At 32.9% G+C, this 27,351-nt stretch overlaps 3 long non-coding RNA genes across 4 annotated transcripts; 2 read left to right on the plus strand and 1 right to left on the minus strand.

The window, feature by feature from the left end:
* Window positions 1–1,262: 1,262 nt before the first annotated feature.
* Window positions 1,263–18,135, minus strand: LOC148621177 (uncharacterized). Of its 2 annotated transcripts, XR_015921108.1 has the most exons (4): window positions 17,924–18,135; window positions 14,434–14,490; window positions 1,998–2,147; window positions 1,263–1,421 (listed from the first exon to the last, which is right to left on the minus strand). It is a non-coding gene; the product is annotated as an uncharacterized LOC148621177 (long non-coding RNA). The 2 variants fall into 2 exon arrangements; XR_015921109.1 differs by lacking the exon at window positions 14,434–14,490 and having other exon boundaries at window positions 17,924–18,131.
* LOC148621178 (uncharacterized) lies at window positions 4,506–6,089 on the plus strand. The gene is made up of 3 exons (XR_015920841.1): window positions 4,506–4,526; window positions 4,847–4,925; window positions 5,876–6,089. It is a non-coding gene; the product is annotated as an uncharacterized LOC148621178 (long non-coding RNA).
* Window positions 14,208–15,346, plus strand: LOC148621179 (uncharacterized). Its single transcript, XR_015921107.1, has 2 exons — window positions 14,208–14,301; window positions 15,134–15,346. It is a non-coding gene; the product is annotated as an uncharacterized LOC148621179 (long non-coding RNA).
* Window positions 18,136–27,351: the final 9,216 nt, after the last annotated feature.

The raw sequence follows: 27,351 nt of genomic DNA on the forward strand, positions 1-27,351 counted from the left end.
AATCAATGTTTTGATTTAAAAATTGAAATTTAAGAAAAAAAAGTTATTATGTACAACTCCAGCTAATAATCAGGCAAAATGTGATACATGATTGGAAAACCTACATGTTTTTATTTTTTTATATTTTATTTAAAATGCTTCAGTAAACAGAAAGTAACTTGTGGATTTTCGTAGTACCCTTGTTCATAAGAGATATACATATATAGAATGTACTGTCAAATTTAAGTGTGATAACTCTGTAAATGACACTAAAATACAGTAGAAATTTTCAATGTGAATTATCTCCTCAGAGCAGACAGACTGGAATGAATGGTTTGATATTTCATATCAATTTAATAATAAAAATAAAAATGTGTAGCCTTTTTGGGTAATATCACAATTTGCAGAATTTGCACGATTCTTTCAAAAAGAATATAATGCAATAATTGTTCTGAATGTAGTAGGAACAACACTGGGCCTACATAGAATCTTGACAGAATGAAAACATTTAAAATTTCAAAACGTCATGTTTAACCATTGGCTTGTCAGGTAGAAATCATTTTGGTAAATATAAATCATGAGGAAATATTTTCAATATTCACTCTCTGCAATATTGGGCCAGCGTTGCCTTGTCAACTCCAACTAAGAGCCAACGAAAATGCCATCAGCCAACATTGGCCCAAAAACGTCATGCTGTCTGGGAAAGCAACACAACACAATTGTTTATGCCTGCGACGATTGCAACAAGAAAAAACCTTTGGCATCGCCAGACATACCAATTTGCTCAGCATTTATCATGTGATCTACAATGACGATAGAAACAGTGGGAACATTTGTGTTCCTAGTGTTACCGCAAACAACAAAGATAAGTGCAGAGCAAACCCGTATGTCTAGCGATGTCAAAGGTTGCAGTAGTTTCACTTTCGGTCGAGACGATTGTAGAAATATATAGTTTTGATGTAAAAGTCCTTGTATTGATTTGATTAGAAGTATTTGATGTCTGTGTTTATTTATTTATTTATTTATTAGATTCATCATATGGCAAGTGATTGTTGAGCAGTAAATAGTAATGTATTTGATTTGATTTTTTTTTAATTGAATTGAAGCGAGGCACCCAAACTCCATTCATGTTTATATACTAGTCGGGCTGCATATTTGAAAGTGGGGCCAAATCCCTGTAGTTATAAGTAAGGGTGAGCAAAATCACCCAAATCATAAAATTAGGATCATCTATGTGTACATCTTATGATTTATAATTGTTATGCGAAAACGTTCACCTTTAATTAACATTCAATCTTGTTGATGCTTTTCCAACCTTTAAAATACTTCTGCCTGGTCATATGTTTACGGGATCTGTATTCCAGCGGGTAATCCCTATCACGCTGTATATTGGAAGTGTCGCACCCGAAGCCTTAGGTACAATCTTTTCTGCTTTTTAAATTCTAATTAAAGGGACAAACAAACTGTAATAATTGCATATTTTGAAAATACATTGCATGCACATATATTGTAAAAGCAATCAATTTGGGCAGATCCTATCGACATCTAATAGTCACCTTCTAATTAAATTGATACGCGCACTCGATTCACTAAAGACAAGGCCTTACATTACAAGATTAATCTATTTTAATACCATCCATCGGTTTGAAAAATTGGATCTGTGATACCGAAAATTTTTTTGGAAGCGTGTTATATATCATTATTTTTCATACATTCAATGATCAGTGTACGTGGAAAGAAAAAGAAAAAAAAACATGAATAAGCGAAGTATAAGACACGTTAATGTTTATGTACAATATCTTCACAATTAGAATGAGCTCAGGATAAATAAAATATCCATTTACTCACAACTATACAGTCATGGGCTTCCACCTAGCATTCTTTTCATATCATTTCTGAAATCTGCCCACAACAATGTGAGAAAACTTAAGAAATGAAAGCAAGACAAGGGAACAAAACAAAATAAAACCTATAATCATAGTACACTGACCATGAAGAAAACAGAATAACATACAAACCAAAACACTTGCAATCTGAAATACAACACTAGGCCGGGAATGGCATCAGCTTCGCCGGCGGCTCTCGTCATATTGTAAGTCACTAAACAATGCTAAAATCCGCTGAGTTTCAAGTTCGTCGGTTTATCAGTTGTGACCCATAGATTTCATCTGTTTGATAAAAAAACACTTCGGTCATTGTAATAACTAAATTTTATTATTCTAAAGCAGGCATAACAATATACTAATGACAAAAATATGTAATCGTTTGGTATATAAATCACCCCTGCATGATTCTTAGAGTGACTGCTACTTAATTCGCAAACATGACTTCGTGATATTTCACGGATCTGAAAATACAAATCTAACATAATAGATTATATCAATTATAAACATTTGCAATAAAGCGTGTTTGAATAAAAAAAAACTTCTGATTTATCATCTAAGGACGTGTAGTTCGAAGATCTAAAGATAGTTCAAACTTTTAATTTCCAGAAAAAGTCTAAACATGAGGTATCAACATACCACATTGATCTGAATAATAATTACTTTCGATGGTATTTATGGCTATTTTTATATTAATGACACCTATTAAGCATTGATCCTCAAATATACATACTTCAACTAAAAACTTAAATCCTTGTATTGTCCCCATCCTTTCCTATTGAAAACCACATCAATCAATCGCCAATGCCGCAGCATAAATGATAATGGTATTTATGTTTGCAATATAATTGCAAATAACATTTTGAAAAAAGAACAATTGCTAGCCAAAGGCTACGTGAGAGAATAAGCATTGCTATCTCAGTTTACGAAACAACACAAACAAACGAAAACAGAAATAGATATAAAACGTATATAGGTGGCATTGATCGAAAGCAATACAATATTCAATTGAAATCGAAAGCCACAAAGAAGCGCGAATGTTTGTCATCAAAAAGTAGAAAAAAAGAAGAGGAGGGCGCACGATCATGTATGTATATTGGCTTTTTTTTTTTTTTTAGCAGGGATGATTAGTAAGGTAGATGAATAAAAAAATAATTGGGACACTGTGATAAAATTTTAGACCCTTCAAAGTCTTGAAATTCCCATTTGTCATTGTCCAATCTGTTTTGTTGATTATTTATCTACGGTAAAAAAAAACAGGTATTTACTACATGATCTCTATAACATATTCACATCTAAATTATCCACTTCTAAAATAATCATCAGGTTTTAAGTCATTTAACTCGCTACAGTTGAGTCTCTTCTAAAAAAAACCATTATATGCAGAGATAATTCTAATTTAGATACTAGCTTTTCACGGACACATAATCAGTAGTTCGGCGGGGCAATAGCTAAAATACTCTTGAGGGATTTTATTAATAGTATTATTCTAGTTAAATTTTGACTTCCTTTCTTGTTTTTTTTTTCATTGCTTTCCTATTTTCCATTTCAGTTATATTTTAAAAAACGCAAGAAACAATATTGCATGTTTGGGTTTTTCAGCTCAAACATATTGAAATGTATGTTTAGTATGACCGTTTTTTTCTTTACATAAAATCAAACGGAAACATATGATTTCGAAATAAAAAAAAATATGGCAATCATAACTATCTAATTAGTTTTTTTTAGTTTTTTTTTACAAATCTATACCAAATATATGCTATAATATTCCTTTTCACATGACACTTATTCGACATGCATTTTCATTTAAATGTCTTGTTGTAAGATTTAGAATGGTTAAAAATCCATGTAGCCGTTTGTCTTACTTTGAATTTTGAGTATTCACTTCATATGAAGGGACTACAACCCGGTATTGCTTTTCTGATAAGTGCTGGTTAATCGTAAACCATCCACAGAAATGCTGCAAATTTCGGTATTCAAAAAGTTACCTCTCATTAGCAGCATTACAACAAAAACCTTCAAAATGTGGAATAAATGGTCAACAGGGAGTGCAAAAACAAAACCATATCGAGATAGGATGCAAAATCCAGCAACGATTTGTTCTACCATATTTCATACAAATAAGTCAAGAGTACTTTTCATTTTTAATCAAACAAAGCAGAAATCAATCTCTAAGGCACATTTACATGATCAGCTACAGCAGTAAATAATCTTATTAACAAGAAAAGCCTTATCAATTGTATAAGTGTATGTAAATTAAATTGCATCTGAATATTTTTTTTTTTATTTTCCAATAATTACTATTGATACATTGGTGAGAACATTGTATGTTGGGATAGCCACATTGCCCACCACATATATACATTTGTAACATGCTTAAGCCTCTAGTAAATGACTTTACCATTGTATTCAAATTTTGAATTTGGTTCAATTTACGAATTTGAACAAATTTTAAAAAGCCCTAGCTTATCTGTTATGCACTTTTTAAATCAATTAAATTTATTTCCCATTACATTTGGTGCACCCTTACTTTTAAAATTATAAAAAATAAATTTTCTTACAGTATTAATCATCATGATGGATGGAAAAAAACAATAAGCAGAATTAGTATAAATATGTGAAAGAAGATTTCTTATTGGTCACTTACATTTGACTGTCGGTCAGGTAAGAATTTTAAAAACAAATCACAAAACTGAACATACTTTTTACACAAGTAAGTTTTACGGTGTAATGGAAAAATAGACATTGCATTTACATTTACTATTATGGCGTATTTATATAATAATGATATTTTACACAAGGCTTTGCTTTACATTTCTGTCAATGAATATATGGTTATAATATTCGTTATATCTTTTTTTTTTTGACTTTGTAAGCTTGACTAATTGGTATTATTTTATGTTTAAAACAAGTAAATAAATTTTATAAAACTGCCTCTGGTAATATGCAAAGTGAATATTCTAAACCTTTCATTTTTTTTTCAGAAACATTACTTCGGCATGAAACTTCTTGCTGTTCTTTTTGTGCTAGTCGCAGCATCGTTATCAGATGCTCATCTTCCAGGTCAGTTTAATGAATTAGTTACATTTTTTGCACAAAACCAAAAAAATAGACCGGGAATTATCATTTGGGCATGTGCCACTTTGATATCGTATTCATTTTCAGTATAGTTTGTCAAATACTTTTCTGTGTTTAAGTACCTCGCATATTAAGAATCAGGCAAAATGTGTATAAGGTGTGGCACCTGAAGGAAAAAAAACGTAAAGATTTTTTGGTATTATCCAAGTATTTGTAGCTCATGACCCCAGAAATAATCATCAAAGTGTTTGTATAATTGGACTTTAAGGATATTTATAGTTCTAATTTTGTTGAGGGCACTATGGACAAATGCTGGGAAATTTTCTGCACTTTTTTCTTATAAGCAGTAAAAAATATCTATATTATAGATGCTTCAGAATAAATTTAAATCACATTTTGGTTGTTGAGGTATAAAAAACCTAATTATGAAAAACGATGTGCATTCTATTGCCTGATTTTTATACAGAATGATAGTTAATTTATATGATGGACTTTCCTATGACTGTTCTTTTACAGACAGTAGGCCGAACTGTGCAGTCTAGAAGCATTGTTCAGTATTACTGTTTGAAATTTTATCAATGTCTCATCGACATTCACCACAAGCTCTAGTTCAGAAATTTTCATATATCAGATATTATACAGAATGATAACTTTTAAGTTAGTTATCAGGTCATGTATATAGTTAAAATATCTATTTTAACTAATAATAGTGATAAGAAATACTGTATACCTGTACTCTTTATTGCAAAAGCAATCTTTTAGTGTAGTTTTGCGTACATTTTTATAGAACACTTATAACAATTATTCATGATTGCATTCCAACTACTTCGTCTGAATATAGCTGAAATATTGCTGCTCGGACGTTAAACACCAACAAACAAACAAACATTCCAACTACTTAATCATTGCGGCTATTGATTATTTACGTATTTCAGTTCCTAGAGCACCAGGTACCAGCATCCGAAACCCGTTTAACTGCTACCGAACTTTCAATTGTATCTTCGGACCCAATCTCCAGCAATGCGCAAACGATTGCCAGAGGTTTCTTGGTTGTCGTGTTGGGTCATGTATAGGAAATGCCTTCTGTTGTTGTGAAGGATGCCCATTGGGTGCAGGAGTTGTACTAAGAATTAAAAACTAGAAAGAGTCTTTTTTTGTGTTGTCTTTGTTTTCATGTGTAAGGTATTTATCTGAGTGGTATCTTAGTTTTATTGCTAATTACATGTTTGTGAATGAAACAAAAGAAGTGGTGTTGGGTAGTCAGTTTATATGTAATGAAATCAAATGGGGTCAGTCGCAAGTAAGTCTTCTACAATTAACATAGACAATAACAGTGTACTGACTTGGATTAAAAAGAATTTAGAGATGAGGCTTATAATTGGAGTGAAACGCGAGGCTATACTTAGCGTATTTCCCCGATTCTTGCCGAATTCGTACATCGTTTTTACTTCTAGTCTATATACTATTATTGTCTTTATACTGCAATCTTAATCGTGTTTTAATCAGTTTTAATGTTTATACGACGTGTTTGATTACAGTAATGGCAGTGATAGCTTTATAATCTCGTAACCAAAACTAAAATCATGGATAAAAAGACCTTGAGAAATAAGTCCCACATCCACCACAGAAGCCTTCTAAAGATTAACACAAAGACGCATACACGGACAAATTTAAGAGCGAATCCTACTCGGCATTTGGATGCGTCTTAGAAGGTATATATACGAATATGTCAGAAGCCCATCTTGCCAAAAAAAAAAAACAAAACAAAACAAAACAAAAACAAAAACACAACTTCAAATGCAAAGTCAAACTTCACCAACCAAACAATTTACTTTCTTCAAAAACGTTAAGGGTATCCAAGAAACTTAAAAAAATCTACTTAGTCTTAGAACGTGTTTTAAACTTCAGGATAGCACTACTTTCTTATTGAACCTACAGGGTTTGTAAGTCTTGTTCTCGGTCTCCATAATTTCTTCAGTTGAAAGCATTAAAATTGAAGATAAAATGGCATTTAGGTATACTTAAAGGTACACAATTATTATAATTTTTCTACTCTGTGCTATTATATAGACGAAGCGTCAGCGACGTGATATACATGTAGAATATATAAGGACCAGAAGTATGAATGGCTAAAAATATTTTGATGGAAATGACGGATACTATTTTATTTATTTAATAATATTTTGGAAATTATTGGCTGTGTAGAAATGTATTAAGCTTTCCCAGAAGAAAGTCTCACACAATCTCCTCATCGAATGGGACTTCCGCCCATAGCAACATGGCGATGATTGGATCAATACTTAAGGACCCTTTCTCGTGAAATCACGTGACACAATGAGACTCACGAGCCCTATTATAAGATTTGTCCTGATTCACTTGGAAAGAGTTCTTTTTATACATCTTAGAATGCATATCGTAGGTTTATTACTTGAGACTATCACTAAAATGATGTCGTTATTCAAGCCTCTACTCTTGCCTAACCAATCAAAACAAATTTATTATCTTCTCATATTTATTAGCAGTTGCAAAATAAGTATAATTTATTGCATATTCATCATTTAAAGAAAAAACACTTTTATCATAAATCATAGAACAATTCATTTTTTTGTTTTAGTTTATTTGATAAATAAATGACATACAGTGCACTTTTACTTCGTTGTCAAATTTAATAATACAATTAAGTAAAAGGTTATTCTAATTGATGACATTGTAATTGATTGTAAAAGAGCAACCATTTAATATCTAAAAGGGAGGGAGCTTGGATCTTATTTTTTCCGGGATTTGATTTCAGTAGAAATTCTTACTCGTCATGTTATTTTTTTATCTGGATTTACTCAAATGTTCAGCCTGGATTTTTTAAATATACATCATCGGCCTGCCTCTTTATTTCTAATTTGATCCTAGCTCCCCTATTAATATCAAACGGCTGCTCCCTAAGCAACGCTAATTGCAAAGAGTATGTAAGCAATATTTCTCCGTAGACTTACTTAAGATAAAACATGTTGTTTCAACACCAAAAGCATTAAAAAGCTTCTTTTCAATTGAAATATCAAAGTAAAATATTTAGAATTAAAAGTAAACTTGTACTGATAATAATGTTGCAAGACTAACAAGTCTTTTCCATATTATGTTTTTCGAACTAGCCACAATTTCTTTTAATATTGTTTCATTTTTCATTTTGAAGTAAGAATGGTTATTTTGGCTTCAATAAAAATATGAAAACAAAAGTGACAGCCTACACTTTAAATGTAAGTCATGAACTTAAGTCTTATATCACGTATCGTGGTCATTTTTTTTCCTCTTTGTTGTCAAATGGGAATGGTTGTGGGTAAAACACTTGATATTTATCAACATTAAATGGAAATAATAAAAGAGTTGCTATCAATTTTGTATTTTAATTTGCTTTCAAAACACGTTCACAGGTGAAAGTGAAACATCATGCACATAGATTCAAAGGCAATAAAAAGGAAAAGCAACTTACGTGAAGTGCTTAAAAGACAATAAAAGCGAAAGAAATCTTGGCATGTTGATGGAAATATATCAAATATGCCATTTACTTAAAATATGTACCAATTTGATGAAACTTAAACATAAGGTTAATAAAATTACTGCGCATCAGATGATTAAGATTAACATAAGGACACATGTATGTATTGCGTTTCAAAACAAAGACCATGGAGAGCAAAGACCTGAAATCATATCAAATAAAAATCAAGAGAACCAGGATTGTAACGGTAAAAAATACATGGATCATTTTCCTTCACTGACATCCTTTAGTGATATAGTTCATGTTATTCCTGACAAAGTTCGCATAAAAATAAAATGGAAACAAGCAAAAGGGACTGATATCAAATGTTTATCAATAATATCTTTACGAATCTTTTCGAATATATACATTTACAGAAAAATATGTTGCGGAATCAAACTGCATGTTCTGTCTGATTCTGGTCGCTGACATCGTGATATGGACACTGGCTTATCTAACTAAATTCTCTTAAAAAAACAATCGCCTCTTAAAAATGGACTCTCATTTTCAATTTTCAATTGATTTTGAATGATTCTTAACTGTAGTGCTACTAAAGACCCTACTGTTTTAAATTCTTAGCCGCTTTTGTGATGATGTTCATTCCCATTATGGATAATAAAAATGACACTCTGTAACCTGTAACAACTCCTTTCTCTAGAACTTTGATATGATGAAGTGATGTTCCCTGCTGAAAAACGTAACACCATATAAAAGAAGTAACTCTTGACAATTCTCTTAATGTGATCTGGAATGTAGTAATGGTCTAAAGCCGTCTCTATCAACTTCTGTGAAATCGACCCAAATGAATTAATAAGATCAAGCTAGATTTATATCAGACTCTGTCTGTTTTCGTCTCTCGTATCATTTCGCTTAGAGTTCTAAGAGTCCAGAAAATCCAGGAATCGCCCCTTCTGTTCTGATGTATCTACATATTGTTTTATCATATATGTTTTCAATCGTCTTGCCAAATAGAGAAGATGATCTTATACTCTACACCAGAAGTGAAATTGTTCTTAACTGCTCCATAATTTTGGAATCCTCTCTTTAGGCACAAAACATCTCTCTGCTATGCCTTCTTCAAAGTATCTGGTACTATACATTTCTTCTACAGTTTCCAAATAAGTTGCCTTTCTTGTTCACTTTAAATGAAAAATTACCATTAATTGGGATATTTTGGTGTTTACAGGGCTCACTACAGGTAAGCAAACCACACATCGTTTGCATGAATCATAATACACTTATATTTATTGGAAGTCTAAATTTTTGCATACGTTATATTTTGGTGTGTTTTAATTTTGGCACTTTTATGGGAGCGCCAATTAAAGCAAAATAAAACTACGACCAAAATATCCCAATTTACGGTACTTGGTCCTGGGGCTGAACCTGTTCTAGTAACATCTAGTACTCAATTCTATGATGGTTCTTTAAGGTTAAAGGATGCTTCTTAGGCTGGTCTTCTTGAATTACCATGGGACAATCTCAAAGAGGTGTTTTGCTTTGTTCATCTGTATTTGTCCCATTTTAATGATGTTCGATCTCCTCTTTGGAACTATCGATCTTTCTTTCTTTTATTCTGCTGCTCCTTTCTGCGTTTCACAATCATCTCAGCTTCTCCCTTATGTCATCTAAAATCTGCTTCTGTTGCTCTTTTATGATGTTTTCTGACATATTTTAAGCCCTTCCTGAGCTCCCTGATTTTTCTTTCTCTCCTGTTAGCAGTTCTTGGCACTATTGTTTCTTTGCGATACTTCTTTATACAAGACCGCTCTAATCTAACATTGTATATTGGTGTTTATCTTACTCTCAATAATACCTGCCATTGTGGTCACTATCGTCATTTCTAAGTCATTATATAACTGCTTCCAAGCTCTTGGGTCAATGAACTCGCACTTTGCGCGATGTTGTTGTTTCAGTAGCTTTATCATTGCTTACTGGACCATTCAAGCTTGTGTTGTAGCAAATGCATTTGTCCTATCACGAGGACAGCATACTGGGTTGCTAGCCGAACATGCTTAAGACAAGAACCAGCTCTCTACTGGTAGCCGTCTACCTCTCCAACCTCACTAGTCTTCCACGGTGGCTATCCAACCTTCCTTGAGGTCACTGGTAAATTTAGAAAATGCAGATACACTTCCAGAAAAAAATATCGGTCAGTAATTTTGGCCCATTACCACCTGATGTCCCCATTTATGCTATTTATTCTTCTATTCCATAACCAACACGATGGCATCACTGCAGCCTCGCTAAGTCTTTTTAGGAATGTCTGACCATATAACTAAGGTATGTCTGTACATGTGGCCTTTGTCTAGTTTTGTTATCTTCAAATCGACCCTTTTCAACGTGAAGCCTCTAAATGTGAAACGATCGCGTGTTAGTTTGATAGACTTAAAACAGACTGTTTTTGTATATGAAATATTCTATTTCAAAATTGAGAGTTAAATGCGTTTTCTATGAACAGTAAAACAGGTTTCATATTGTATAATTTGCAAAACCAGAGAAATGAACATTGTTTTAGCCCGAACACTGTGCCATTTCAAACCGAGTGCTTCCTTAAAGACCAAGATATACGAAGTCTACGAGGAACTTTTGGTACTAGAAAAACATGACCGTAAATACAATTCCTTGGTGGAATCCCGGATAAATATGATGAAAACATATTCGAAACTATCCGTACATTCTTCCAGGAAGATTTGAGGATTGAATCTAGCAGGATAGATGAGATTGGTATAGCAAACGCCCATAGAATACCAACGAGACAAGTGTATAATCGTCCTAAACGGCCAAATACAATCATAATTAGATTCATGACAAACAGAGACAAACAATTTGTAATGTCAAGATGCCCAACTTCAGCTGAAAAACCTGTACGCATAGTAGACGACCTGCCACCAAGTATGAAAAAGTGTAAGGATTTGATGGAGAAAGACGCCCATGTAATCAGAACGGAGGAAAAGCTTCAGACAAGTATAAAAGTCAATGGAATCCGTATTCTCCTAAAGACTCCTACAAGCAAAAACGACCAGTGGTTCACAAGGGAAGAGGTGAAGTGCATTCCTGGAGCAATTTGAATGTCTTATTTGAACAAAACCAACTCTCTTTACTGAATTCTTTTGTTTAATTGACACTTTGTCGGCTTAGGGAACCAATCACACGACCCCAGCTTAAACTTGGGAAAGACGAAGGACCATATAAAAATAAATATGTAGCTCTGTGTAAATTATATTGAAAATTCAATCAAAATATAATCTATTTCTCCATTTTCTTCAAAACAAATTTTCAAAGAATATTTAAAAGATATCTGTAAAGATTCACAATGTGGTTCCCTTCTTTATCCAGATTTTGGCTTAATAATATAATAACCTACACAGATACAAATGTATTACCATATGCTGTTCAGTTGTGTATACTCTATTACCAAAGCTATATGATACATATCATATCTCATCTTATGTCCCTGATGTAGTATTTTTTTTTATATATTTGCTTAAAGTCAGAAAGGGGCACTAGAAAAAAATACATAAATAATACATCAAATTTATTGACATAACTCTTATCTAGATATTAAAGACAAAATATACCATAATGCCATATCAACTCAGGGGCGCTGGACTTTGTGCAGGCGGGCGGTGTTGCCATAGATATCACAGCGGTACGAGTTCGACTCCCGCGGATGTAACGACCAAAAATTTGCATCGCAAATTTGACAGTTCTAACATCGTTGGGAATTTTTCAGACCTTTCTATACGTTTACATATCTTCCTTGTATCAATTTGATCCGATGGAGCAGTGTAGCGAATAGAGTTGTCACATTCTGAGACGTTTGCATAATATTGATTTGTTGTGACATGCATCATTAATTTGATCCTCTATCCTACATAATAACACCTAAAAAAACTGCCCCGTAATACTATACATCGTGTACAAAGTTACAGCCCTAGATTAATCCTACGAGGAGGAATGACCCGGCCAGCGAAAGCTATATTTTATGTAGATTAGCTGGCCGAGTGGTCTAGAGCGCTGGACTTTGGCGGTGCTGCCATAGATGTCACAGTGGTACGAGTTCGAGACCTGCGGAGGGAACGATTAAAAATTTGCATCTTTTTTTCAGACCTTTATATATATATATATCGCTACACTGCTCCATTGGATCAAATTCATACAGGGAAGATAAGGTAAACTTATAGAAGGGTCTGAAAAATTCCCAACGATGTTAGAACTGTCAAATTTGCGATGCAAATCTTTGGTCGTTCCCTCCGCGGGAGTCGAACTCGTACCGCTGTGACATCTATGGCAACACCGCCTGCACAAAGTCCAGCGCCCTAGACCACTCGACCAGCTAGGCTATATAGCCTGAAAATATTCTTTCACTGATGAAAGTCTTCCTTATTAGCAACAATAACTATTAAAACTCTGCATCACTGGATATGTTATTAAACTTTTCAGTAGACTTTGAGATTAGAATAAAAAAAAGTAAATCAAACAAAGGCTGAGTCATGTATAAAGTGTGACAATTTCAAAAGTTATGCTAGGATAGTATTTTTGGTATTTGTCGAAGTTTGTTAAATTTGTTATCTATAAATATACTTATCTGTTTTCTTTGTTTTTATTACTTGACCAAAAACTTTTTATTACCACAATAAATGTCAGTATAATCTAGAAAAACCTCAGAATTATAAAACAAACAAGCTGACTAATAAATCTTTATGATTAATTGATAATAAGAACAACGAATGGACGAGTTAAAATGCATGTATGATTCAATATAAATACCAATTTTAATCAGAAACACTCCTCATATTTGGAATATCCGTCAGGTAAGGAAGATTTACAAATCATTAAGTTAAAACGAATGAGCAAAATCATCGAGCATGCGCTCTGCATGTGATATTCAAATGATATGTACTAAAAATAACATGCAAACCAACCCGAGACCTACATATCACCTCAACGGATGATATATATCGAGGGTTGATACGACACGTGATACAGATTTTGACATGTTTTGTTCTTTATCCAATACACATATAACCTAATTTGAAAGTGTAAAAGGAAAACAGCACTGATCTCTGCATGATTATAATTAGTTGAGTTTTTTTTTTATTAAATCGATTCATTTTTTTGGAACGCGCTATGCGGTTTTGCACCATTATATATAAAAGCAAACCATGGGAAGAGTAAATACTCGAGAAAAAAATTAACAATATTTCCATGGATAAAGACTAGAGAGGGAAAAACGCCCTTAACAAAGGCACTAAATAACAAAAAAATAACGCTTGCAAAGAAACAAAAATAAATGAGCAACCTGGACTCCACTAAAAACTGGGAGAATTTATCAGGTGTACTGGTACTCTGCTTTTCAACAAACAATCACCGAGTTGCTCATAAGATGCCAGACCGTTGTATCAAAATACATGTGTCGATTTTTATGTTCAATTACACTTCAAATGAAAAAAGTTGAATTTTCAACAACTAAATTTGGACCTTTCCAAAACAAACATAAAACACATATACGTAAAACGATATGAAAATATAAATAAAGCAGAAACTACTAAGTTAAACAGTATCATAATATAAAGAAGTAGATAGGAAATGGTACGGATAACAAAGGTTTGTAAATTAAGGATTATTTGTTTTTGAGAGAGTTAAAAGAAACAATAAAATCTTTATTATTTCAAAGTTTTAACATTTCTTTGGCTAACCCTAATAAACTTTATTATGAAATTTTTGGATTTTTTTCCATTATATCTTTTCAGAGACTTTACTTCAGTATGAAACTCCTCCTTGCTGTTCTACTCGTGTTAGCCACAGTGACATTTTCAGAGAGTCATCTCATGGGTATGTTTAGTGGCTTTTCTTTTCTAATCTCTTATACATGTACATCTGATTTAAGCATTAAGTATCTTAAACTAAACAAAAGTGTGACCTGGTTTACCATTGAGACAAATGATTAAGTAATCTAACTCTTACCTGCGACCAAACATGTCTATTCGAATAATGTACGATCCTTAAAGTTTTGTCTACAATCTTAAAGGGATCAATATATTAATATATAAGTACCTAGAGAGAAATATTGGTTCTACTGTGCAATTTTTATGTAGCAGTTTTTCTAAAAATCAGACAGAAGGTGATTCATGCATGTCAAAAACCCACCAATTTCAGTTTTATTTCGGTTCATAAACAGTAACTGATCACGTAACCAGTCTTAGTTTTTCATTTGGTTGTTGCGCTTTTGAAATAAAAATTATATAGATTGTACCTGAATTTGGCACTTTGTAAGAGTTATCGTTATTGATTTGCCTTCGTTTGGTTGCTTTTAGTGGGAGATAAATGTGTGATTTTCTCAAAAGTGCAGATCTGAATACAGAAAAGGTTGTTGTTCTGTGAAAGTATAGCATATGTAGAATAAAAAAAAATCGTTTGTTTGGTGGGTTTTTCTCGACCATGAATCACTTCACCATTGGTAGTGTCTGAATTTTATGTGGACTGGTACTTAAGTTGCCGTCATGTGTTATTTAGTTAGGTTGTTTTTGTTTGGTATTTGTACTTTTATCAATGTGATGATGAGACTTTATGCAGAAATTATTACAGATCATGCACTTGAGTTACTGAAGTATTTTCACCATTGTTTTCTGTATTGTCAATTTTTTTTTGTTTTTTTGTTTTTTAGGTCCACCAATTCGCGTCGACGGATCAGTATATGAACATCTAAATTGCTTTTTCACTGAACAAAAGTGCATAGGCAACTGCAGAAACAGATTATTTTACAATTTTGGAAGATGTCTGTCTAATAATATCTGCTACTGTTATAACTAACAACTCTAGATTTATTCAAAGTCAGTATCTGTATAAAGAATAAATCAAAATAAAAAGTGATGTTTTATGATTAAGTCCATTTGTTTATATCTGCAGTTTAAGTATCTCTATACGACTTGTCAATTTATAAACTTTATGGAGTTTAGAAATAATGTAGAAAAACCATATTGACCAAGGTTTTTCTAAATAAGTGATTTGCTGATACTGTCTGCTTACTTGTTGACCGACACAGTGTTACCTAAGGATCATATTATTCATCCTGCAACTAAGCTTTCTACTTTACAAATAAACGGTGTCGAAGAACGCACAGCTTTATTCCTCACTGCATAATATTGTCTACTGGTTATCTTATCAGTCAAAAAAAGGAAACGGGTAATAATTTTAATTAGTCTTAATTCCTCTCAATACTTTTTGCCCCTGACGAAGACCACAAGGCCGAAAATTTGAGATTATTTTTTTCAATATTTTTATTTGTATTTAGTTCCTTTTTATCTTTATAACGTGACTTTTGTTCAGTAATTCATTATTCTTGACATTATTCAGTAATTCATTATTCTTGACAAGTTTTAAGTTGCCTTTGCCGACCATCGCGCTCAAAAGATTGCCAAAAAAGTATTTTGAACTAATTTTACATGTTTTATTTAGAGAATAAGGTTGCAGGATAAAAACAGTACATGAACATTTAAAAAAAAAAATCAATATATATATATAACGTCTCCGAATGTGACGACTCTATTCACTACACTGCTCCATCGGATCAAATTGATACAGGGAAGATAACGTAAACTTATAAAAAGGTCTGAAAAATTCCCAACGATGTTAGAACTATCAAATTTGCGATGCAAATTTTTGGTCGTCCCCTCTGCGGGACTCGAACTCGTACCGCTGTGACATCCATGGCAACACCGCCTGCACAAAGTCCAGCGCCCTAGACCACTCGGCCAGCTAGGCTATATAAAATAGCCAAAAAGGTCATTCGTCCCTAGTAGGATTAATCTAGGGCTGTAACTTAGTACACGATGTATGGTAGTACGGGACAGTTCATAGTTCAACTAGGTGTTATTATGTAGGATATGAACATATATATATATATATATATATATATATATAAACGTCTAAATATCTTTAACATTACCATAAGATGGTAAAATTTAAATTGAATATTTCGGATAACAGATATCCTTCCTCAGCATAAAACTCATAAAACTATATGAGCACAAAACTCATAAAACTCACAAAGTTCAAGATCAAAATTTATTTCAATGTGCTGTTGAGGTCAACAAAATACGGGCATAAATGTAGGTGATTGTAGATACTTTGTAAATACTTACCGGTACTAAAGTTGGGTTTTAATGTCGGTATTTTTTTTTTTTGAATACTTTTGAATTTGTTTTTCAATCTTGAACATCCTAAGAAACTAAGAGAGGGTTCTTCTCGGAACTTTACCGAAATTTGCAATATATATATATTGCAAATTTCGGTAAAGTTCCGAGAAGAATATATAATATATGTAATTAATCGTCTAAATAATAGTCAACAATCACTCTTACGGGGTGATGGATCGTTAAAAAATAAAATAAATTTGATCTTGAACTTTGTGAGTTTTATGCTCGTTAAGTTTTGTGAGTTTTGTGCTCATACAGTTTTATGAGTTTTATGCTGAGGAAGGATATCTGTTATCCGAAATATTCAATTTAAATTTTACCATCTTCTGGTGATGTTAAATATATCTAGACGTTTATTTTATTTATTGTTATGTTTCGCATCGTATTTAACGATCCATCACCCCGTAAGAGTGATTGTTGACTATTATTTAGACGATTAATTAGATATATATATATATATATATATATATATTGCAAATTTCGGTTAAGTTCCGAGAAGAATCCTCTTATAGTTTCTTAGGAAGTTCAAGATTGAAAAACAAATTCAAAAGTATTCTAAAAAAAAAACAATATCGACATTAAAACCCAACTCTAGTACCGGTAAGTATTTACAAAGTATCTTCAATCACCTACATTTATGCCCGTATTTTGTTGACCTCAACAGCACATTGAAATAAAATAACCAAATTCACATTCACTAAATAATGTACTAATTATAAATAATAATCGTACAATGAGAATATTTCCACGGAATGTCAAGATTGAATTTCAGCACTGTTTTAAATCCTAATCAGAATAAGGTGAAAGATAGTGCAATAAGAAAAGTGTTAATGTGCATTGAAAATATCATTAAGGAGATCACCTAATTAAATACGTAATGAAACAGTAATCTTCTGCATTACGATGAAATCACGTTTATCAGCAATATTTGCATTTTATCTTCATTTTCAAATCACAAAGTTAATTGTAAGTTTCTCAGTAAGAAATCTTTAATACAAATCTGAATGTCTCAATCGTTAAACGTCCGCCTTATAAATCGACACAAAAGATGATTCAAACACATTCAGGTGGCGTAAAATGTGAATATACATATCCATGTTATATCTAATTTTGGCATAAAATAAGCAATTATTTGTATCAATGTATTGATAAAGTTATCTTTTTTATGTTCCTTCTTGTGTCATAAAACTGAGAACTTATGCGAAGGCTTGCCTTTTAATTGTTGAGACGTTCATATTTCTTATAAACATTATGCTTACAAATGAATCCAAAAAGTGTTAAAGTCATAAGAAGATCCATCGTCAAATTTTGTCCCGGTCAAGTCTTCTATGAGTGTTAAATGAATCGAAGAGATGTTTATTCCTTGCAAAAACGTTTTTGTAGTCAATGACAGCCTACGAAATACCATATAGATTACACAAAATTATGTAACAAACCGTCTGCCCTTATGTATGTAGGCGTGCACCAAGCTGAACCATGCATGTATTATAGGACAAACAATTTTGAAAACCAAAAGGGAGTTCTTTTATTCCTTTGAAATATCAATATAAATATTGTCCATTGTTGTTTATAAAGTTGATCTTTTCCCTCTATCAAAGTAATCTGGAGTAGCCTACTTAATTTTATTAATTCCTGGCTTAAAGTGTGCTTGGCATTTGACTCAAAAATGCTCATAACCGAGATCTTACCTAAAAAAAGTAAGGACATTCCTACAGGTATTTTTAATACCGCCTCCTGTACCTTTCTTAGTATAATGAAATTTCTATACACATTCACTCGCAATTAATTAAACACGTGTAAGTGTCATTTATAGTTTGAGACAAGTGCATCGTTAAATTCCGGTTTTTAGTTAGTATTTGGAATTGCTATCAGATTTAATTTAACTTAATTTGTTAGACAATCAAACAAAATAGTATAAGAAGCAGTCGTATTAATGGCAGCTTTCAATTAAGTAGGTATGGAAACAGATATACTACTTTTCAGGGAACAAATTTATATCCAGCTCTATGAGCACAATCCTAGAGCCAATTACTTCAGAACTTAAAATGGAAATGGAGCCATTTTTATTAATACTACATCCAGCGTTACTACGTTTTAGCTTCAGACCATTCTATAATATGTTACATAATTTAAAATAATTGTAAACTACTCAAGATGTTAGGAATATTGGCATAACGCGATACAACAAAGTATTGTTAAGAAACTACAAGGATAAATTCAAAGGTAAACACTTGTAAATCACTTTCAAGCCAAATTTTCATTGAAAAAAAGTTATCGAACCATCTGTAATTCAAGCCCTATCAATAGTTTGTGCAAATTAAGTCTTTGCCGCTTCAGAGGGAGCATTCTATTTATATGTATGGGGAGAACGTTATCTGCCAGAACAACTGATCTATACTGTAGTGAGGTCTAGATTGGAATTTAGTTTCTTTGTGTAGTAATAACTTTTCAATCAATTTTTGTAATTTTTGTTCTATCTGCTTTCTTGTTCCAGTCTTTCTCCCTGGATTTAAGGAGGTAGAACTAGGGTAAGGGACACAACTTTTACAAATCATTGTAACGTTTGTATTAATCGTTTTACATCAATTTCATATAAGCATCAAAGTAATTGGGATTGATTTCATTCTGTTTCAAAGGAAAGTTTGAAAGGGTTTGGTGAATTTGAATATTATACAAACAACTGATATCAAGGTATACCTCCTTATTATTATGTTCCCCATTCTAACCTAATTCTAATCTTCTTGTTTTACTGTCTTGATGTATTAGTTGACAATGATTATACAAAAATATAAAGCAGTGAAATTGCTGCTTCTATTCGCGACCTAGTATTAATTTGCTTTTATAGATCTAGAAATATTGGAAAATTCATTGTTTTCTGCTGAAAGACTTCTTTTAGTTAAATATTTTAATTCAATGGTGATTTCCTTCAAATCAATGCCCGTGATTTTAAACTTGGCGTTCCATATCTTGACAATCGTTAGATTAGATAAATTTGAATGCCTGCATTATTTTGCACTAATTGAACTTCGATAATAAAGAACAAACTGTTTGAATCATAATGGTTTAAATTTTCTAGAGTAATCCTGTATATTGCACCCCTTTGCTTTGCCTGAGATCATACAGTGAACATGGTGACTGTTCGTACATCCATTGGTGCATCCAAAACTTTCGTTCCAATTTATTTTCTGCAACTCTTTATCACAGCCACATATTTTTTACCAATTTTGTATAGGAATGAAATGTCATGGGATTCGATTTAAGGCTGAGGTGACAACTTCCTGTCTGGTTTGACCATTTGTTAACTGGGTCAAGTAGAGGGGTATCCTTTAGTGTGCTTAGCTTACAGTTTTTTTCTAGTCTCGTATCATTACATTTTACTTTTATCACATTCTTAATTTGTCAACACCTACAAATTAATAGCATAAACTTGATTAGCTGAATCGTAATTCCAAATTAAAGTGATTTCTAAAATCCTTTCAATCATAAAAAAGATAAAATATATACCGACTGAATAACTATAAAAATCAACCATCCGAACAAACTAAAATTGGCAAACTGGCAAGCTTTTTTATGAAACACCAGCATATTTTCAGTTCCAAATGGTTGATTTTCCTCGATACAGAATTTAGTATTGAGGTTGAATATGTAATTTTGATAGAGAGAAATTGGATTCCTTGACAAAAATCCGTTTTTCTTTTGAATTGGTTACTCAGTATTGTGTCTATTTTAAGAATTTGTTTTGTCATTTTGCATTTTCAATTTATTTATTCATTACTTTTTTACTGTCGTACTTCAGTATATATATATATATATATATATATATATATATATATATATATATATATATATATATATATATATATATATATATATATATGTACTCACTTCGAAGCAATCAGATTTTCTCAGGAAACCGTCGCGGTCTGACTTTTCCAAAAGCTCGTAAAAAGTTTGATATTTTCCGGCAATATACATGCATGGTACTTGTATTCTGTGATTTACTTTGTTTCTGATATTAATAAAGAAAAACAAAAACCACACAAATAATAATATCATGAATTTCTTCTTTTCTAATATTAAATGTGTCCCCTATGGGAGATTAAAGAGCTTGACTTTATGTACGAGTCTGTGAAAATCGGGAAAGTGTGAAAAATCTGAAACATGCATGTCAAAATCCTATCAACCTGAAAATATCCTGTCACTGAAGAGAATCTTCCTTATTAGCAACAATAACTATTAAACTCTGCATCACTGGATATGTTATTAAAAATTTTTCAGTAGACGTTTAGAAAACTGAGGTATTTTTAACAAAATTATCTGCCCCTGAAATGTTTATTTGAAGTGAATTTCCACGGAATTTTAACTCATTTAACCAAAAAGATATGGAAAATAGAGCCTTTATTCCTTGATTCTGATGGCATAAATATAATCAAAGTAATGGGTCAATTTATACCATATTTCACTCACCGTCTGATTCATACAGATTCTGCTACTTCATTACAGTATTAAACGTAAGCGTCTGCATATTCGATAAACAACACAGATTAACTGCATACATCAAGAAAAAAATACAAATTCTCAGATATTTTTAAGGAATTATATGTTTTTTTAAACATACAAAACATTGTTGCATTTTTTTAATAAAAAAAGAACACATTCCAGGGACATGGACCAGACGAAGATTATAGAAATTGAATTAATTTTACATTTGTATGTCATTTCTCTTGTCAACAAGATGAACCTCAATTATTCTTTCACTGACATCTTTTAGTGAAAAATTTATTACAGTTAAAATGTTATTCCTCACTTAGTTCACCTGAACATAAAATGGAAGCAAAAAACTAAAATTAAATGTTTATCAACTGAGATAGTGGTATGCAGACTGGGGTTTTTCGTCTTTAGGTACACTAATGTTTTGACCCCGTCTCCATTTAATTATCTGCTTGGCAGGTTAGTATAGTTGGCCCATTACTACTCGCTATCTGCCAGTCTGTAATAATATCCATACTGAAAGTATTGGAAAAACGTTTAACCCTTTCTTCCTCTGGAAATAACCATACACGCCACTTTATCTCCATGCAAAGTTCTAGCCAATTGTTGGTACCTTCTCACAACCTTCTTCCCTTGGTACTGGCAGTTCTATCAGCATAATATTTTTTCCTAATTTCTGATCACAGCACTTTGTCCGGCCTCAAGTTTGTATCGATCACCTCCGGAAAAACCATTCGCCTCTCATTTCCCATGCTGGTGCTTTTCTGAGCATCGCCCTTAAAACCCGTATTGAAGTTGGTACTTGTTTCACTCTGATCTTTTCTTCTTTCATTCTGTCTTACGTACGCTCGCTAGCACTATTTCGAAACACCTTATTATGACTTCTGTATTTGCCCAGCTTGAAAGCTGGCTACCATCCAGATAAGATATGTGCTATTTTTCCCTTTCCTCCACCAGCTTGAAGTTTGGAACGTCTTTCAGTCCCTATTTGAAGAGGTTGCTAGGTGATGATAAGGTATCATAAATTGCACGTAACACACTTTCCTACCTGGAAGATATTTGCTCTTTCTATGATCTCCGACTCCTCTAATATATCTTCGATCTTTAATTTCTGACCTTCCTCACGAGTGGAAATGATCTATACCAAGTCCCCGTCTTTCTTTTCGAGTGTTGCCTATGTTAATATACCTTCAGCTTGGGAGAGTAATAAAGGGAACCAAGGTTATAACGGTAATCAAAAGAATGTAATCCTGGTACAAAGACCAGACATGGAAAACAGACATGCACAACAAAGTACATAAAGTTACTAAAATCATACATACAAAGTAACAAAGCAAATGATCAACTCGGACTTCACTAAAAACTGGGAGCATGAACCATGGGAGATATAGATGTACTTGTCTACTATTCACGACCTGTCATCTGTGTCCGTAAAATGTTGAATGAAAAGCAAAACTATCTAAAAATAAATTGTTCGAGTATGAGGGTGACGACACATGAGACGATTTCTTCGGGATTTTTTGACGGTCGTGACATTGATTATTTTGCTTTTCACAAAACAGACATTGTAACAGCAGAGGTGTCAGATAAACTCACGGGAACGACCACCTTTTTACCTGACATGGAAAAAAACAATTTGAATTGTGAAAGAATTTGATAAAACATTGAAATACGTTACATTTACAATCAACCGAGACCAAAATATTAGACTGACCAACACAGACACAAAACCTGCCCACTGCTGTGATACCGTCTTAATTCGTATAATGGATGAATGAGGCAAAGGATTCTAAACTCAAGGAAACAACAGCAGCAACTTTCACAGGTAGGATACACATGCATGCAAAACATTTTTTTTTACTTTCTCAAAGAGGTGATTGGTTGAACTTTTAGGATAAGGGGAACCTTTTCCCATCACCTCTTTGAATTTTTGTTGTTGGTCCTGGGTTGAGAGGTAGGGGAGGAAAGCTTAAAAAATAGGGAACCCCAGCTCACTTGTTTTGAAGGGCAAATTTCTTGGGACATTTCTCTTGAATGAAAGGTAAAAGGGTGGAATTTTTTGTTAAAAAAGGGGGCGCGGTTCTCCCACTCAATTTCTTTTTGGAAGGTAAAATTTTCTTTTTTTTATTGATTGAGAGTAGATGCGAACAGCTTTGAGGGGGTTACACTGGGTTCCACTTTTCCAATTCCCAATCTAGGGAGCTGGATACCCGAATAGTTAAAGCACTGGACTTAATCCTCGAGATATTTACAATGCTTTGGTTCAGTGCCCACATGTCATGGTTTCCAGACTCCTGCCAAAAGGGATTTTACTGATTTTCAGTCTTGAAACATCGGGCTCCCCCTCCATAGCCTGGTGACCATGCAAGGATATCGTATATATGTGAAATGATCATTCATCTAGCCGTTTAATTTGTACATGTGCTTTGTGGTGATTCAATTTTGAAGGAATGCTTGGGAAGATATTTTAAATAGATATTTTAACGCTGACGACTTAATCAAAAAACGAATATCCTTATCTTGGAGGAGAAGAAAAAAATTGAATCCTTTAGAAATGTTTCGGTCCGCACTCGAAAGGGGGCTTATATGAGAATAAAAATTATGGGTTTGTGTGTATGAGGAAAAAAATATTTTGATCATGAATATAGTGATCAAAAGAAATCTTCACAGACCCCCCTTTACTGTTGTTTTAAAAATAAATCTTACCTTTCTCAATGATTCTGACCCTTTTTTCCTCATTTCGTTTTTTTTTACCTGTTAATTTTCCCCATTCCTAAACCAATTTTCTATTTTTTTTTCATTTTCCAATTGTTTAATTTCCTAAATCTCAATTCGCAAAACAAATTGACTCATTTTCTGACTTCCAGAGACTATAGTCTATTCCAGCTTTAGAATGGGGGATCTCTACTCTTTTCCAAGGGCATATTTATTTCCTATCTGTAAGCTGATCTTTCTGAATTTGAAACATTCACTCTAAATTTGCATTTTTTCTTTGTATTTTCTTAACAACTTAGTACAAGAGTTCAAAGAAACTGGTGATGTTTTTCTAGGATCAATGTTCAATAGCTCAACAGTTGCAGTCAGCTGTGAATGTAGTTTGATAGAAATGACACTCCTCATGACTTTTCTGAAATGACTATTTAAATTTCTCTTCAATGCCAATTCATTGTTTCTACTTGCCTGATTCTAGTTATGAAAGTATATGAAATAAAATTATAAGAAATATTTTTATTCTTTCTCAAGACAATATACAAGACTTAATGCTATTAAATACACATCTAACTTTTCAAAAGGCAGAAGAAGTTTAAAAATGCCTTAGACTGATCTTCTGGAATTACCTTGGGACAATCTCAAAGAGGCGTTTTTCTTTGTTCATCTTTATTTGTCTCATATAAATGTTTGGTGCTTTCGAAAGATTGTCCTCCATGGGATAAATATTGGTTAATTTGTTTGAGTCCTTTACAAAATTAGACCTCTCACCAGAAGAAAGGTTTGTGCGCTGTGTTTGAGACTCACATTACTTGACTGGGTCTTGACTGGTGCATTCATAACCCTCTCATAAATTTCTTATACTTTGTAAGAAATAATTCCAAATCATCTTCCAAATATACAGAGAAAGATGTTTAAAAAATGCTGGAATTTTTAATCGACAACATATTTGTCCAGTGTGGTGGACGCGTTTTTCCAATAAAGGTCGATATTCCAATGGGAACAAAATAATGGTCCTGTATTTGCTGAATATCGTTTAGCTAAATCCTTTAATCTCAGTTTTCGCTATATAGATGACATAATGTATTTGAACATTCCTAATTTCGGGGATTTGATACATCGCATCTACCCCCAAAGAACTTGTGATAAATGATGCTACAGACACTGTGAAGTCAGCCTCATATCTTGACTTATACTTAGAAATCGATAGTAAAGGGAAACTATTGACCAAACTTTACGTGATGACTTTTCATTCAGAATTGTCAACTTTTCTTTCATCTGTGGCAACATCCCTTCAGCACCTGCGTATGGAGTGTTCATATCACAAATCATATGTTATGCCATAACTTGCTGACAGTACGCAAACTTTTTGTATCGCACTAAAAGTCTAACAAATAGGCTTCTGGAGCAGGGTTATGTTTTTTCAAGATTGAAGTCATCATTACAAAAGTTTGATGGTCGTCATCATGAACTCGTGGATCGTTTCAGTGTATCCGCCTGCGCCAAGAAAACTGATTTGTTCAGCGTGTCATAGTTTCCCCGGATTTTTTATGAGCAACTCCCAGTCCATGCTCCCAGTTTTTGATGGAGTCCGAGTTGCTCATTTGCTTTTGTTAATTTGTGTGTATGATTTTAGTTAATTTGTGTTCTTTGTTGTGTATTTCTGTTTTCCATGTCTGGTCTTTGTCCCTTGATTACATTCTTTTGATTACCGCTATAACGTTGATTCCCTTGATTATCCTTGCCACTTCTTTCTCTCCTGTAAGCGTCAACTGCCCCATCTGTCTCTGTGTCCTTTGTGTTCATTCATGTCCGTGTCGTTACAGGTGAATCCGTCAAATAAGGGTAACAACAAAATGACACCTAACACTTATCCCGGTCCATAAACAAGTCAAGTCCAATAAAAATCTGGAAAAATATACCATCGGAGCAGCCGATACCGTAATGGTCATAATCGGTAAATCAGCGGTCGCATCAGCACAAAGAACAATCTTTACTCATAATCTTAGAAGAAACTGAGTATTTTTCAACCAAGAACTGATATCTAAAAACGAATTTAGAAGTGACCTTTCGAGAATCATTTCCTCTAGAGTCTGTTACACAGATAATCATGACATCCAAGGAAATCAGAGTAGTAAGTACTTGCTCTAGCATAGCGATTAAATTTTGAAACATAAAAACCGTATGCATGAGATGAAGATATATTGCTGCACAGGCAATTTATTATATCAAAATTAAACTTGCCTTTTTTATCATAAATCTAAGTGCTGTGATGGCGTCTGTTGTCAAATTTGAAAACAAGCCCAGAAAGGTACAGAGCAAGCTGTTTCTGTAGTCTCCTTTATATCGAGCCCTGGTGGATATATTAAAGGTACCCATTTACCAAGAAGGGTTGTTGATGGACAATATATCATCAATATATCTGTATGTAAAGGATTAAGCGTCTTTTATATTTTTATTCTTTACAAGATTTTGAATAAATTCATTCTCGTATGAATACAAAAACAAATCGATTAGGAGAGGAGCACGGTTAGTATCCATTGTTGTTGAATAATAGCTCCTCAAAATATGACAAAAATGTTATAAATGAGGAAATCAAACAGATTGCAAACCTGCTTTTCTGTGTAGTACACTTTGCCATTATGTGATGTTTTATAAAAATATGTTGATCTGATACTAAGAACAACATAATTTTCTGAAACTGCAAAAGATTTAGGAATAAGTCCTTTCAAACGAGAAGTCAATTTATCATGTGGAAACGTAGTGTAAACAGATGAAAAGTCAAAAGTTTGGAAAGAACTAATTACAGCAAAGGTGCTTCTAAACGTAGTGTCTAACCGTCCAAATGTGTTTTGACCTCTGGATGATGGCCAGGAATCGTGGCCGACCACTACTCGCTGTCAGTCACCATTTCTGTGTGTCTTTTCCATTTTTGGAATAAACTTTATACCATGTCGTAGTTTCGTGCACTCCTTTGTTTCGAATCAAATTTTACACCATTTGATGAGCAATTCGGTAGATGTTTTAGATACGCAGAGAAGGCTTACTCGACCGGCTGTACCCAGGGATAGATACTCTTAGTTTTTTAATGGAGCCCGGTTGTAAATTTATTCCTCAGGTTCTCTCCATTTTACTTCCAAATAGAAGTCTCTGAATATCATTGGAAATAAATTCTAAAATTACCCGTAATGTATGTAAGTTAATGTAAATCTAAGTCTTGCAAAACTATTTCAAAATTTATACTAGGAAAGTATTTAAGCTATTTCTCGAAGTTCGTTAAAATTGTTGTCTTATAAAAATACTTCCTTTTATCTGGTTTTCGTACTTGACCAAAAACTTTTTATTACCACTATAAATCTCAAAAATAAACTACAAAACCTCAAAACTATAAGAACAAACATGCTGACAAATACATCTTTATGATGAATTGATAAAAAAAAACAGTGAAGGGGCAAGTTATATTGCATGTATGATTCAATATAAATAC

This window comes from Perna viridis, chromosome 3 (assembly GCF_037379345.1).
Source record: "Perna viridis isolate PV_CMFRI_1.1 ecotype Kerala chromosome 3, ASM3737934v1, whole genome shotgun sequence".
NCBI classification, from domain to species: Eukaryota; Metazoa; Mollusca; class Bivalvia; order Mytilida; family Mytilidae; genus Perna; species Perna viridis.